General features: G+C 41.8%; 1 protein-coding gene across 2 annotated transcripts in view; it reads left to right on the forward strand.

Moving 5' to 3' along the window:
* LOC127972323 (chemokine-like protein TAFA-5) overlaps nt 1-15687 on the forward strand; it is a 202735-nt gene that overhangs the window by 135673 nt on the left and 51375 nt on the right. The window lies entirely within an intron of this gene.

Raw genomic sequence — 15687 nt, forward strand, 5'->3', positions numbered from 1 at the left:
TTTCCCTGTGGATGGTATGGGCTCGTACGACTTTTACCTATACCATAGATCTTGCAAAGCTATTTGATCACATTGGCCTCGAAACATCTGCCCTGGTCAGAATGCAAACGAGCCGGACAGCCATAATAAACAAACCAGTGCTTGAGCAGGGCCTTTGCAGTTGTATTTGCAGTCTGATTCCTGGTAGCAACAGCGACTGTGAATCTGGTAAACATATCAGTGAGAACGAGCAAATTTTCATACCCTCCAGAAGATTGTTCAAGCTGTGTATAATCCATGGCTAGGACCTCTAATGGAGCTGAAACATTACTGCATGTCATAGGAGCTCGAAGCCTGGGGAAAACATCTTTGGCCAGTGTACATCTCTTGCACTGCCTTATCCAGCATGGAACATCTGCAGACATGGTAGGCCAGTAATAACTGCGTCTCATTCGAGTTAATGTACTTCTTTCACCGAAATGACCTCCGTGTTCATGTTGTCCCTCATACACTTCATGCTGTAGAGGCTCAGGAACGACCATCTGCCAGATCTCTTCCCCATCCCTGGGATCCAGGATGCGTCTGAACAGCACTCCCTGACGCAACTTAAGACGGTCAAACTCTTTGGCAAGCTTTTTCATTTTAGACTCCATACAATTGAGATTCATTCTACTTGGTCTCTTGTTCTCGGATACTGCTTTATAAATGGGGCCGATCAAAGGATCGTTCTTCTGCTGCTTTCCTATCTCGCTCCAGCTATACCCATTTATTTCTCCTCTTATTGATGCTTGAACCGCAGCTTTACCTTCAAGTTCCTCTCGGTCAATTCTCCTGCCTGGCCACAAGCATGCTCTCACCTCGTCAGCTCCTAGTCTGATGAAATCCTTTCCATCATCGTCCTCCTCTGGTTCCTCCCTTGAGGGGATCCTTGACAAGGCGTCTGCATTTGTGTTGTGTCGGCCGGGTTTATAACATACCTCAAAGTCATACTCTGCCAGCTGTGCTACCCAGCGCTGCTCAACTGCACCAAGATTAGCAGAGTAAAGGTACCGTAGTGGGTTATGGTCAGTAATCACCGTGAATTTTGAATACATGAGGTATTCTCTAAATTTTTCTGTGATCGCCCACTTTAATGCAAGCAGCTCCAACTTGAATGCACTATAGTTTTTATCATTCTTCTCTGAACCTCTTAGTCCTCTGCTTGCATATGCCACCACACGCTCAATCCCCTCCTGCTTCTGGCTAAGGACTGCTCCCAGTCCGTGATGACTTCCATCCGTGGTAAGTGTAAAGGGCTCACTGAAGTCAGGGTATGCCAGAATTGGTGGAGACATTAAACACCCTTTCAAATCATCCAATGCGGTCTGGCAGTCTTGAGTCCAAGTGAATGTTACTGGCGTCTTGCTTCTCTTTCCTCCACTTACCAGTGCATGTAGTGGTTTGGCCATTTGAGCAAACCTTGGGACGAATCTTCGGTAGTAACTCATAAAACCGAGCACTTGCCTGACTTCTCTCACATTTCTGGGAACTGGCCAGGTGTCCAAAGCTTTAACTTTCTCGTTATCTACTTTTATGCCTTCTGAGCAAATCTGGTGCCCTAAAAACTTTACTTCAGGCCTTAGAAAGAAGCACTTGCTTGGCTTTAACTTCAGGCCATGTTTTCTTAGCCGGTTAAAGACAAGTTCTAACCTCTCACAGTGACTTTCAAAATCTCTGGAGAAGATAATGACATCATCCAGATAGACCAGAAGAACATCAAAGGCCAAGTCACCTAGCACCACACCCATCAGGCGCTGAAAGGTGGCCGGAGCGTTGCACAACCCGAACGGCATCCTGGTCCACTCAAACAGCCCAAATGGGGTGGTGACGGCTGTCTTCTCCCTATCTTTCTCACTCACAGCCACCTGGAAATACCCAGCAGTCAAATCCAGTGTAGAGAACAGTTTAGCGTTGCCCAATGCATCCAAGGACTCATCCACCCGTGGAAGCGGATAAGCATCCTTATACGTCACTTGGTTCAGCTTTCGATAATCGCAGCAAAAACGCACACTGCCATCTTTCTTCATTACGATAACTGCCGGTGATGCCCAGGGGCTACTGCTTTCTTTGAGGATTCCCTGAGACACCAGGTTTTGGACATGCCTCTTGACTTCTTGAAATATCTGTGGTGGTACTCTACGATGACGCTGTTTTATCGGTGGTGCTTCACCAGTAGGGATATCATGCACCACAGCTGTGGTGTAACCATAATCTCGGTCATCTCTGGAGAAGACATCTCTGTTTTTTGATAACAACTCAACGAGCCTTTCACATTGTGTTGGTGTGAGACCCTCATAATTTACTTCAACCGGAACTGGCGGCTGCAGAAGTAAGTTATTATCAGCATGAACATCTTCCTTTAATCCTTTGACATGAAGTACACCGTCATCTTCCTCTAATTCAAGAACATCCTTTGTGACCACCTCTTTTGGCTTAAAAATAGAAGCCACTCTAGATCGGGGTGCAATTCTAACAGTCTTTCCACTCAAGTTCAGCATACGCACAGGAACCTTTCCACAGTTTGTTTTAGCAAGAACATGAGCCACTAAGAGTCCTTTTGGCAAACTAGTGCCATCTGCAGGTTCTACCAGCACATTACATTTCACCCTAGGTGACACTCCACAGAGGCCCTCAAGTACCTTCTCACAGCGGGGAGGAATAGTGACAGCTTGTCTTCCAGCAATCTTAACATACCCAATCCTTCCGCCAGGCCCTAGATGTCCTGCTTCCTTCTCAACTCTTGCAAGTACCCTCCGGACTTGAGCTTCATCTCGCTGACTATACTTGTCTACCTTTTCCATCCCCTCTGCTGAGATGAACAAAGACTGCACTTCATTGAGTATATTCATACCGATGATCCCAGACACTCCTTTCATTTCCTTGACATCAGGACTTGTGTCAGTCAAAACGAATATGCACTTCCTAGGAAACACTTTTCCCATACATTCGACATCAGCCTGTAAGCAACCTAAGACAGGAATGTCTAGTCCATTGGCCGCTGTCAGTTTAACCCAGCATGCAGAGGACAACTTTAGCTTTTGCTCCCCAAAATGCTGTCTGAAGTGGGATTCGGAGATGGTGGACACCTCTGACCCTGTATCTAAGAGGCACTTGGTCCTGACACCGGCTATCTTCACATCAACTGCAAGACAATCCCCAAAAGCACTATACTTCAGTTTATCAGCAGCCTCATCCGCCAGCCATTCTGCCGTGTGACATCTAATCAATGAGGGCCCTGGGCTTTTCTGTACTGCACCTCCTGAGTCTTTCTCTGTAACTTCAGCAGACTCCACTATACACTGTGGTGGGGCTGGTCCCCTCCCAGACTTGCCTCCTTGTGGACAATAGCGGCTGGTGTGTCCAGGTTCACCACATGAATAACAAATATAACGTCCTTCACTGTCTTTTAACGGTTGTTTCTTTGGATGGTTCTGCTGTGGTCAATCCCTTTCTTTTGCATGAACGATTTGATATAATTCCTCTTGACGAGCAGCTATTTTCTGAATTGCTTCATGCAACTTCTCTAAAGACAGAGTGGAGGGAGCATCCTGTGCTGCAGCAGCATTTACTACCCCTCTAGCACGGATACTGGGCCTGAGATTACTAGAAGACTGTGCTTCTTCCTCCTCTGACCAGGTAATTGCCGCTTGCATCAACTCCACAAAACTCAAATCTGGCTCAGCCTTAATTCTGCGTTTCATCTCTCGGCGCAAGAAGTCATCTGTTAGGCCTAGCACCAGTTGCTCTTTCAAAACCTTTTCAGCATCTGCTACTCTAGCTGGCTCTCGGCGCTGAACACAATTAAGTCTTTCCCGAAGGTCATATGCATAGGAACGTATTGTTTCTCCTGTATTCTGAGCACGATCATAGAAGTCCTTCAGCCTTGTACCAATGGGCACTTTATCTCCATAGGTGTCAAGGAGAACAGTGAAGATGTTGTCAACAGACTCCTCTTTTCCATCCATCATGAACTTCACTGTGGCTTTGGCCTCATCTTTTAGGTGCTGTTTCACCAGCTCAACCCGATCCTCAGTGGGCACCCTCATGACTTGAAATGCAGACTTCATTGATGCCACCCATTCTTCAATACTCAGGTCACCTGGTTTTGAAACACAACCAGTGAAACAGGGAGCTTCCGGTCCCTAGGGATATAAATGGCAGCTGGGGTCGCTTGTGCAGAGGCCTGGCTCTCAATTACGACCTTTGCTAAGGATAGGGCTTCTCTCTGCTCTGTCCTGGCTTGGTCAAGTGCCCCCGCCTGCTCAGCAAACCTCCTCTGCATCTCTGCCATCTCTCTCTTTAGTTCCTCCAGCTCAGACATTTTCTTACTTGACAAAAATTTGTGGGCCTGGAGACGTGTGACTATCTAAATGTGCCTAATTCGATCCTGTTCGTGACGTCACTTTTGTAACGGGGGTATTAAGCCCGTTGTGTAGGGGAAATGGATTATGGCTGCCCTGGAAGTTTGGACAACGAAAGGATCTTGGTCCCCGTTCCCCAACCTTTTAGTCTCGTTACACACTAATGTGGGTATGTGGTTTCTTACTCTATTGTGTTAGAACACTACTGATTGACAAGGGTAGGCTTCAGTTATAGTAGTGATACACGGTGGCTTCCTGAAGTGAAATTGCTCCTCCCTCCCCAGATCTAATAAAGTAAGTGAGACTTCCCCACTCCCTGACAGCTCCCAAGAGAAGAGTACACGTTCCAAGTTTAGAAATTAAACTATTTATTCTAGATTTCTTCTTCCTATGATTTTTATTTTTTTGTCTGATTAAGAAAGCAATTAAACGAAAATATAAAGAATTTACAGTATTTGTGCCGTTGTTACAAATTTACATAATCACCTTCAACATATCAGTTGAAAGAAAAACTTTCACTTGTGATTTAACAAATACCTAATGAAACTTCAAAATGAAATCACATACAATTTTTCAATTGGTAGACCCACAAATTCTCACCCTTCTCAAATGATCACTTTTAAACAATCACATTTGAAGAAAACAATACACAATTAAATCTTACTTTAGAATGAGCACTTATAAGAAATGTCCTTTGAAAGGTTTACTCACAGTATCTTCTGTTCTGTAGTGCACTTGAATTATCACAGTTCACTGTTTATCAGTTCAGTCACTGAATAAAATGGAAAAAAATGAGAAAAATACCAGTTCGTAGAACGATGAATTAGAGTGCGTTGTCTGGACGTAGGGTGCGTTGAAATAAACTGAACATCACAGTTTAATAAAAAAAAATCACTCAGTCTTGTAAAAAAAAAAAAAAAATAATAATAATAATAATAATAATAAAAAAATATCCCACAGATAAACTGCCTCAAAAAGGTTCAAACTGCGATGAATCAACTGGAGTTGTCCCTTGGATGGCAGGGTAACAACTCAATCTTCAAACTCTGATCGGAGGAAAAGTTAATTGCATTTCACAGCGGTCTCGGTCTCACGTGCGCTAATACGTGTGGGAAGCTTAATTACACGTGAACAGTCTCGTTGACATGTTAGATCTCGCCGATGCGTTTCAATCAAAACACGAGTGCAATATGCAGCAAAAACACATAAAAGATATATAAAAAAAAAAATACAAGCAAACAGGGTTTTCACTCTAAGCTTACTCACAATCTCAGTGGCCTTCACGTTACGTAACTGCGTCACTCTAACAGCCAACACCCATCACGAGAAAAAATCTATTTACTTCTATGAACCGTGGGTCACTATCCACACCTTCACTTAGTGCGGTTGTATTTTACTCGACGTAAGCCTCGATAATCTTCCGTTGAATCCACTTTATCGAACGAGCTTCTCGATCACAACGCTGCACTCACTTCTGTGTGCGACACACCCATACATCACGCTCTTCTTCGTCTACACCTGCTGCAATTACAGCATGCGCAAAAAGCGGACCACTCGCCAAAATAAAAGTATCCCAAAAATAAACTTCTTTCAAAATAATATATCCGTTACACTAAGGGCGCGTCTGCCGGAAGAGCGCGCGCTCCCGTATAGCAGAGCAGAGAGAGGCTGTGCACAGACAATCACTCATCACAGCGAGAGCGTCGCGAAATGTCACAAAAGGAGTGTGTTTTTGGTTGCCAGGGCTAGACAACCCTGCACAGATTACCAAAAGAGAAACAGCATTAAGGGACCAGTGGATGGAGTTTATTTTTACAGAGCATCAACGGAGTTGTGCAAGTGTTTGTGTTTGTTCCCCTGCATTTCGAAGATGCTTGTTTTACAAACAAGGCCCAGGTTGACGCTGGATTTGCACATCGTTTATTTCTTAAGGATAATGCAGTCCCAACGAAAAAGGGTCACAATCGTGTGTTGGAACCGCAGGCGGTGAGTAAAACTGCTTCAAATATCTCTGTGTTATTAACTTAGCTATCGGCGTGTAAGCACATCAAGTAAACAACATGCGATGTTGTCATCAAACTGCACGAGTAAAACTGCTTCAAATATCTCTGTGTTGTTTACTTAGCTATCAGCGCGTAAGCACATCAAGTAAACAACATGCGATGTTGTTATCAAACTGCACTTTCCACATGTACAGCTTAAAAGAAAAAAAAAAAAGACGACAAAGTGGAACTTAGTCATTTTCCAAAACCGCTAAGCAAATATATACAGTTTCAGTACATACCACATAAAGAAGCCTTTGCTGATGCTGCTCTTGTTAAATTTCAGCCTCTGGATCTGTGTCACAGCTTCCAGACGCGCTCAACACAAAATCCTACTGGCGCTCGTGATTCTTTAGCTCCGCCCACGCGTCACGCCTCTAGGCGCTCGTGTTTTTCCGGGAAAAATCGGTACAGACTATCTTTCTCTTATGAATATAATAAAACTAAAGACTTTTTGGAGTTATGAAGGATGCAGTACTACTCTATAGGTACTCAAGATTAACAGGATATTGAGTGAAAACGAGCATTTCACCCCCCCTTTAATGTTTTTTTTACTGTCACTCAACCTTTTAACTGTTACTATTAAAATTATGAATTGAAGCTCCCAAGGCATCTAAAGGATTATTCTTATAAACTATTTCAATAAATGGTTTTTTGTTACATTGATAGATAATTTATTAATAGAATAGCAAAATAGCAAATAGCTTAAAAATATAGAGGAGGGTGGTGTTTACATACATGCAACTCATTCATTTGTTAATTGTAATATTTGTGAGATTCTCTCCTTTCACTGCATGTTGACTACAGCTTGGCTAGTTTTTGTTAGTTAGTTTCTTTAAGAAAACTTTGCAGTTGCTTCTTAGTTGGGAGTTTGATAAACATGGTTATGTTGCAAATAAGTGTTAATGAACATGCAGAAAATGTGTAATTGCACATGTAAATTTTTGTGCAAGTGTAAATTAAAATCATACGACTCATCTCTCAGGGCCTTTATGCCAAACATGGGAGTGAATTATCAGGAAGTAATAAGTGTGACTCTACAATTTTCATAGTCATGAAAATAAAGAAAACTCTTTGAATGAGAAGGTGTGTCCAAAGTTTTGGTCTGTACTGTATATATATATATATATATATATATATATATATATATATATAGAGAGAGAGAGAGAGAGAGAGAGAGAGAGAGAGAGAGAGTTTATAGACTGTTTGCAAAAGTATATTTTTTTATGTTTTTAAGTGTTCATTTTTATGCATATCAGCAAATAAACCAAACATTTAACAGATGTTATGTCAGTATAAACAAATGGTTTTAACTGCAATGTAGGCTCCATGCACCTTCATCAGCCACCTGCAAACTGCAGAAGTGGCCCACACAAAAGAGTCATGTGTGTTTCCATCACCCACCCATCAGGCCATGACTCACCACCTCCATAAATTTCCAACAACATAATAATGCAGTGTAGCTAACAACTGAATTTATTGTGTTGTTTCTTCGTATTGCCCTCTGAAGCCTGATGTTAAAGGCCCAGGCAGCAGGGGGCCTGATTTTGAAGGGCCAGACTGGAGAGGGCCTGCTATTGAAGGGCCAGACTGGAGAGGGCCTGATATTAGAGGCACAGGATGGAAAGGCCTAATGTTGAATGGCCAGGCAGGAGGGGGCCTGATGTTGGAGGCCTGAATGAAGGCATAGGCCTGGTTGATGCACATGTATCTATCCAAGGATCCTTCCATTGCAACAGGCCCCAGGATGGCCAAAACTTTATCTTCCTCTGTAGGGGACAGGGGGAACTGAATTGATACCCCATCAGTCTTGTTTGCTTCCCTCTTATGTGCCATAGATCTCTGTTTTGTCACACTTGTAAAGTCCCTCCACTTATTCCTGACTTCTTCTGGGCTTTGTCCGTATCCATAGCCGTCATTTATTTTTTGAGTGATTTCTGCCCAGATTTTATTTTTGTAAGCATTTGTAATGCTATTTTTCAGCTTGAAAATAAGTGAACTTTGTTTTCCAACTCCTCCATAAGAACTGCAATTTCATGCTTTGAAAACTGGGAATTTTGTGTAATTTTCAATAACACATGGCTAAATGGCAAGGAGACTTAAATTAGCAACAGTTGTCCACAACAGTACATCACAGTTTTTTTCAAAACCCATCTTTTTTCAATTGTGGTTAAGTATTTATATGAAATAGTATTTATATGAAATTGTGAAATTATTGACATTGGGATCAGTAAGGAGCAAATTTTTAACTCTGTGTGTGTATTGCAGAACAAATGAATGATTCGTTACTACTCGACTCCTACGTAGCGGCATTTCAAAAGCGTAATTCGAGTCAAAGAAAATAGAAAATAAAACCAAATTACTTTAGGTGGCGGTATGCGCTCATGGCTCCAGTGAGATATTAGATCGAAGAAGAAGAAGAACGACGGTTCAAATGAGCGTAGTTTAAACTATGAATCTGCGACACAGGTACTATGGTTTCGGGAAACAATCGTGACTAGCTATTTCGTTTTTCATAATGATGCATCATACTATGGTGGTTAATCAGCGAGTTAAGTCATTGTACGGGAAATGCACCCCAGAATAGTAGAATAATTTCTGAAGGATCATGAGACATTGAAAAAAAATCTGCTTTAAAATCACAGGAATAAAATACATTTTAAAATATATTCAAATATTTTAAATAGTAAAATTTATTTGACTATATTACTGATTTATATGCTAAATCTGATATGAATCCAATGCTCTGTACCCAACCCAAAATGTACAGTTTAATTTTAAGACCAAATCCAAAACAAGATTATTCTCAATTACTGGTGTTTGCTAATGCAAGGATTCAGAAAATTGCTCATTACTTTTCTGTGCAATCAGATTTTTACCTGCCAGACAATACAATGAGTAAAGAAATACCAAAGACTTAGACCGAAGAAGGAACCTGAACCATAACTAAAGACTAGTATGTCACAGACTTGGCGGTGGGCTCTTGACTTTGGTCTTTGACTTTATTTGTTTTTTAACATTACTTTTGTGAGTGAACAGAACATGCAACAAGAATAAGATCAGAATCAGAAAGAGCTTTTTGCCAAGTATGCCATATTTAGTGACATACGCTTCCAGAAAGTACACAGAGACAACAACACACAGACACACACACACACATAAAAAAGAACCTTGCAAATAAATAAGTGTATAAACAGTTGTGCTATAAATGATAATGGAATAGGATTAAGTAAGATGCAGGGATGTACTAGGATGGAGGGGTAACAAATAAATATAAAGATATTGCACATTTTTATTGTATAAGTGGGGAACATTTAACTGTTCATGAAATAGATTGCCTGTGGGAAGAAACTGTTCTTATGCCTGACTGTCCTGGTATTTGCGGCTCTGAAGTGCCGGTCAGATGGCAAAAGTTCAAAGATGGGGTAACTTGGATGTGAGGGATCCAGAGTGATTTTCTGAGCCCTTTTCCTCACTCTGGATGTATACAGTCCTTAAAGGTTTGGCAGGGGAGCACCGATAATCCTTTCAGCAGTCTGGACCGTCTGGATCACTCTCTGATCTTCTGATTTTTTTCTGATTTTATAGCTGAACCAAACTAGACAGTTATTGAAGTGCACAGTGCAGACTCAATGATGGCTGAGTAGAACTGTTTTAGCAGCTCCTGTGGCAAGTTAAACTTCCTCAGCTGGCAAAGGAAGTACCACATTTGTTGGGGCTTTTTCACTATGGAGTCAATGTGATTGTCCCACTTCAGGTCCTGAGAGATGGTGGTTCCCAGGAATCTGAATGACTCCACTGCAGCCACAGTGCTGTTCATGATGGTGAGTTGGCGGAGTGCAGGGGGTTTCTTCTGAAGTCCGTGATCATCTCCACAGTTTTGAGCGTGTTCAGCTCCAGGCTGTTAAGACTGCACCAGACAGCTAGCTGCTGAAACTCTTGTCTGTAAGCAGACTTGTTACGGATGAGGCGGATGAACCTCCTGAAGTTTGTCATCTGCAAACTTCAGGAGCTTGACAGAAGGGTCTTTACAGGTGCAGTCGTTGGTGTACAGGGAGAAGAACAGTGGGGAGAGAACACATTCCTGAGGGGCACCAGTGTTGGTGGAGCAGCTGTTTGACATGAATCTCCCCAGTCTCACTAACTGTTGCCTACCCATCAGAAAGCTGGTGATCCACTGACAGATAGAGCTAGGAACAGAGACCTGGGTCAGTTTGGTCTGAAGGGCTGTTGGGATGATGGTGTTGAAAGACAAACTAAAGTCCACGAACAGGATCCTCACATAAGTCCCTGTTTTGTCCAGATGTTGCAGGATGAAGTGCAATCCCATATTGATTGCATCATCCATGGACCTGTTTGTTCGGTAAGCAAACTGCAGGGGGTCCAGTAAGGGTCCAGTGATGTCCTTCAAATAAGCCAGAGCTAGTTTTTCAAATGACTTCATGGCGATAGACGTTAGAGCCACAGGTCTGTAGTCGTTAAGTCCTGTTATCTTGGGTTTCTTTGGAATGGGGATGATGGTAGAGCGTTTGAAGCAGGAATTCACTTCACACAACTCCAGAGATCTGTTGAAGATCTGTGAAAAGATGGGGGCTATCTGGTCAGCACAGATTTTCAGACAGGCTGGTGTAACGCCATTTGGGCTTGGTGCTTTTCTTCTTTTGTTCTTCCTGAAGACCTGGCACACATCATCTTCACAGATTTGAAGAGCAGGAGGTGTTAACGGTTATGTAGAGAGATGGTCAGAATGGGTGTTGGGGGTTTCAAATCTACAATAAAACTCATTCAGCAAGTCGTTGATTAGCCTCAGTGCAGGGGATGGTGTCTTGTAGTTGGTGATGGCTCTCAGTCCTCTCCACACTAAAGATGAGTCGTTGGAAGGAAACTGGTCTTCCAACTTTTTGGCGTAGGTCCTTTTAGCCACTCTAATCTCTTTGTTCAGTGTGTTCGTGGCCTGATGTTACAAGACTCTTATGGGGTGGTTTTGGCGCAATGGATAAGACACATGCCTTTGGTGTGAGAGACCCAGGTTCGAATCAACTGTGAGACACCAATGTGTCCCTGAGCAAGACACTTAACCCCTAGTTGCTCCAGAGGCACGCGACCTCTGACATATATAGCAATTGTAAGTCACTTTGGATAAAAGCATCAGCTAAATGAATAAAAGTAATGTAAATGTAAATGACTCTGTCCCCATTTCTGTAGGCATCCTCTTTGGCCTAACGAAGATGTCTGAGTTTTGCTGTAAACCATGGCTTATCATTGTTGAATATTAAATAAGTCCTGGTAGGAATGCATATATCCTCGCAAAAACTAATATAGGATGTCACTGTCTCTGTGAGTTCGTCCAGATCAGTGGTAGCAGCTTCAAAAACACTCCAATCAAAAACAAAATTCTTGATTTATGGCACATACAGCACTCTACAGTGTAAGGGAAACAGGTCAATTTAGCTCAAAGGGAATCATTTAAGATTTAAAGGGAATTTGAACAGAATCACTGTTTCACGGCTGATCACTGAGATGCCCTGCGATACACTGAACGAGCTGTTTACCATCAAATCTGCACTGGATATTAATATCCTAACTATAGTGAAAACACTATTAATTAGCACAGTAACAAGATCGGCAGTTTAAAACGTTAACTTGTAAGCACAATACACAAGATACTTCTCTTTTCAATATGAATAAGGTTTCATTAGATAAATCTAAGACATAAACTAATCTAACACATAAGCACACGCACTCACACATTTATATAAGTTGCAGGAAGCTAGAAAGTTAGGTAAGAATGAGTTTAAGAGAATGAAAATGTGAAATCCCAAGTTTACAGCAATACGTGAAATGGCATAGACATGAACAGCCATCAATCACTTAATTAACCTTCGCATCGAGTTCCTCAATGAGGTAAACATTATATTAGATACACCAGTACAAATGTGAGTCTGGAGGAGTTACTTGCATCTCCTGTGTAAAGGGGTTCCCTTTGTTGTTGTTGAAAGGGGGTTTCCCGATGTCACTGATTGGCTGGAAGTTCAGTAGTTGTTGAAGTGGAGCCTGTGGTTGGGCGTCGTCTGAAGACGCGGAGTTGTGGGCTGGCTGAAGTTGAACGGGCACTCGAGGTCAGACTCGGAGTCACTGCATTACAAAACTTAACTCAGAACAGGAAACTCTCAAATGGAAAAAAAAGAAACTAAAGTAAAAGAACAGAGGTAAAAAGTTTGACGAGACTAGGTGGTGTTTCTTCTCATTGTGACTAAGTAGCAGCAGGCATGCAAGTCAAAGCACGCTGGAACCACACTCAAAGAATGCTGTGATGATTAAAAGCATGAATAATAGCAAAGCTACAAGCTGAAAGCCGGCATGACTGATAGCAAAAGCTAAACACAAGCTAAAAGCTAAAAGCAGGCATGACTAATAGCAAAAGCTAAGAAGCAAGCTTAAAGCTAAAATCAAGATTTTATGGTGTCCTAAGTATTTAAACTGGCCTTTTGGCCACTCCTCAAATGTTGTCTTGACCAATCAGATATTGTCTTTGCTCGGGGTAACATAAATCATATGTTATCTTATCAAGCACGTGGTCTGAATTTTCCCGCTCTTGCAGGGTATAATTTTGGAAATGATTCCTATAAATCACTGACAGTCAGGAATGTGTCAAGCAAGCAGACTAAAACACAAACATACTAAACATGAATATGTATCCTTAAGCTATCTCATAGTTATTAAAAGACATACACAATAAGTGATTATAAACGTGATAGTCAAATGTGTGGGTTACATATAAATGAATATAAAGTTAAGCGATGGACTGATATTAATTTACCGTATTTTCTATAAGTATATATTTTCTATTTGACTATAAGTCACACTTTTTTTCATAGTTTGGCTGGTCCTGCGACTTATAGTCAGGTGCGACTTATTTATCAAAATTAATTTGACATGAACCGAGATAAATGAACCGAGAGCAATGAACCAATAGAAAACATTACCGTCTACAGCCGCGAGAGGGCCCTCTATGCTGCTCAGTGCTCCTGTAGTCTACACTGAAGACATAAAGCGCCCTCTCCCGGCTGGAGAAGGTAATGTTTTCTCTTGGTTCTTGGTTCCAAATAAATGTGACTTATAGTCCAGTGTGACTTATATATGTTTTTTTCCTCACCATGACATATTTTTGGACTGGTGCGAAAAATACGGTATAAGTCATTTTGGGTTCATTTTGGTCCATCTATATCTAGAAAAGATAGTTTATGTGCCATTCTCTGACAAAAGATGTTCTGTGGGGACCAGAGGTTAAGAGGTCCCCTTAGGCATTTCAGTCTGGTTCTGCTAGGTGGGGGGGGGGGGGGAGTCAATCCAAGGATCTTGTTTAATACTCTCATGGGTTTACATGTGCTGGCCGGCGTTGCTTCTTGATTACTTGCCCCAAATCTCTTCTCCGAATTGAAATTGTCAATAATTGTTATAGTGGTGTTAATGTTGAAAGCTGTTCTATGAAAGTGTTGGTTGGTTATCTTGTTTCTGACTCTGGCACCAGGAATGATTTACAACCTCCTGTTGCCTTTCTGAGGAATTCGGCTGGTGTTTCAACCACAGTCCTGATCGACTCTTTAATTTGTCTGGTTCGGGTCTGATAAGCTACAACAGCATTAGGTTAGATTTATTACCCAGGGTTCCTGGCTGTTGATGTGACTGTGATAAAGCATTTCAACAAGATGAGGGTCCCAGTGTGGATATAATGATGTTATGCCTTCTCTTATCGCCACTAGATGAACCAGATAGCCCCATTCCAGAGGCAGATTACATACAGGTTGTTTTTATTTTATAACATAGAGTTGTCCTTACACTTACACCTGGAGAGTGACTAAACATGGTGGAAAGTGTTTGGATGTTTGAACAGCCCCTTACTGAAGTTGTGACCCTGGAAAAATATATTAAAATGTTGCAGTAGCTCAAATTAACTGGCAAGACTAGCATGTCAGTGATGCATAACATCAGATTATGGTCACTGTTATTTTTATTGTAAAAAGTGGTGAGTAGTTTTCATATAAGAAATGTATTTATTTATTTTGTATTTAATACAATTTTATTCAAGTTAAAGTGCTGACTATATCCAAGATGGAAAACTAGTTACTAAATACTGTGCAAAATACACTTCATACTGTCAGCCTTTTAAAATAATAGTAAGTGAAATAAAATTTCAATAAAATTTCAATAAGTGGTATGCTTACAGGTTGCTGTGTAGTTTAGATCCGAAGAATGATGCGTGACACAGAATGAAAAATAGATAGTTGTAACAAAAAAGGAGGAGCCATGGATGCAGCTAGTAAAGTAACTGCAAGGTGGAATAGCAGGCAGAGCAGAGGAGACATGACATGGAAGGCCTGGCAGGCCAAGGTGGAGACACAGGTACGCTTATCCGAAGTGGAGACATGGGCTTGGTAGAATACGACATAGTCCGGGCAACAGAGGGCAGTGGTGGAGCCAGAGGGATTGAGATAGGTCAAAGGGTTGGATGGTCGAAGCATGGCTGAAGACTCAGAAGTCCAAGATGGAACCAAAGCAATGGTTGACAAAGATAGAGCCTGGGGGATGGGCTGGCAGATCATGGTGCAGCTGAGGGAACACTGGCTATGTTTATATGCAACCAAATAATCCGTTTGTAATTGGATTGACGGCTCAATTAGACTGAGAAGCCTTTATGTAAACACTTTAATCAATTAGATTGAGCTCAGTCAGAATGAAATTTCGATCGGAATGAAGGGGGTGGTTTATTCCCCTTCTAATATGATTGAGAGTGCATGTAAACACACGAACGGATTAACCATGAAACTGTAAAGGCTGCACATTTTTAATGATGCAGATATAGCATAATGATGTATGATGCACTGAATATCAAACCCCTGGACTCTTTATGTTTGTTTTTGCCCTTGTGACCCAATTTCTGTCTCCCGTGTATGGTTTGATTAGTTCCCAGGTGTGTCTAGTTTGTTTCCCATGAGTTCCATGTCACCATTAATTATTATTCCATGCACCCATCTGCCCTTCGTTATCCTGTCTTTAAATACCCATGTCTGTTCAGTCTGTGTTTGTCATGTCTACAAACAAGTTACAAGTTAGTATGTGTGTCTTCCTCCTGTGTTTCATGTTGGATATACCCCTGTGTTGGATTAATAAAGACTCTCTCCTGATTATTACCGGACTCCACTTCGGCCCGTTGATCCGTCTTCTCCACCATGGTTCCTAGCTCCCTCCCCTCCGCTGTGGCCCGG

This window comes from Carassius gibelio, chromosome A4, assembly GCF_023724105.1.
Source record: "Carassius gibelio isolate Cgi1373 ecotype wild population from Czech Republic chromosome A4, carGib1.2-hapl.c, whole genome shotgun sequence".
NCBI lineage: Eukaryota > Metazoa > Chordata > Actinopteri > Cypriniformes > Cyprinidae > Carassius > Carassius gibelio.